Here is a 1,349-nt window from a genome sequence, read left to right on the forward strand (position 1 = left end):
ATTCGGCCCCCTCGAGCTCGATCTTCCGCCCATTCAATAAAACAGTGTTGGATCGGAGAGGGGCCTCAACTCCCCTTTCCTGTTTCGCTTCCCCCGCAACCTTTGACCCTGACCCCCCCCCCTCCCCACGAGGAGGAAGAGGGGGAGGGGGAAAAGAAAACATCCCCCTCAGCATTCACCCCATCAAGCCCCACACCCCCTCCCCTCAGAATCTGATATGCTTCAATAAGATCACCACTCCGATGGGTACAGGGCCCCGACCTGCTCAACCTTATCCTCACCAGAAAAAAAAACCCTTCATCCCAGGATTTGGCAGAGTGAAACTCCTTTGAGCGGCCTCCGACGCGAGCGTATCCCTCCTCAAGTAAGGGCAAGGAGACTGAAACTGTGCGCAGTACTCCAGCTGCGGAAACACCAATGCCTTATATAGCTGAAGCGAGACTTCCCGACTTTTATACTCCACCCACCGCCCCCCCCTCCCCACCGCAGTAAAGGACAACATTCCCAATCGCCTTCCTAACCACTCGCTGTCCACACAGGGCGACCTTTCGTTTATAAACGGAGAGCACGTCGCACGTCAGCCATGTCAAGCCTTGATCCGCCGTCATAGGGTCAAAAGGGCTGATGCCCTCCCTACCCCTCCCCCCCCCAATGCCCGCACACGATTACCTCCAGACAGGGCGCATAGCGAGCATTCGTTATCCGACCGCTACGGAATAGTCAACGGAGAAAGAGAGAGAGAGGGAGAGAGAGAGAAACCACCGTCTTCTGACATGCCGAGGTCAAAGGTCGATCGGACTGGACGCAGCTCTGGAGGCAAGCAATGGGAAGACGACAACGGAGAAGGAGGAAGGAGAGAGAGAGAGAAAAAAAAAAAAAAGAGAGAAGGAAAGAAAGCATGAGAAACATTATCGGAACTGGAGAACACCACGGAAATTTGGGCCTTCAGGAAAGTGGCTACGCGGTTACCAAACTAATCCGGTTTAGCACGAGACTAGCTGCTAACACAACCCTAAGGCCCTCGGAGGGGAGCTCAGTGCAGGTTATCGGAACGCTCCCCCATCTCAAGAGGGCTAGATCGGAGATATCGGAATTTAGAAGATTCCGGAATGGGGTTTTGGGGGGGGGTGGGGGTCGCTGATTTAAACAGAAGTTTTGGGGATATTCAAACCTCGTCGAGACAGAGAGGACGAGATAAACCATTTCTCGCCGGTTTTGGGGGGGGCCAGGAGGGGCGAGGGGGAAACAGAGTCTAAAATGGAGAGGCCGACCTTTCAGGATTGACCTGAGGAAAGGCATCGACGCACAAAGGATGCTGGGAGCTTGAAACTTTCTCCCACAAACAGCAA

Source organism: Scyliorhinus torazame, chromosome 22 (assembly GCF_047496885.1).
Source record: "Scyliorhinus torazame isolate Kashiwa2021f chromosome 22, sScyTor2.1, whole genome shotgun sequence".
In the NCBI taxonomy this organism is placed as follows: domain Eukaryota; kingdom Metazoa; phylum Chordata; class Chondrichthyes; order Carcharhiniformes; family Scyliorhinidae; genus Scyliorhinus; species Scyliorhinus torazame.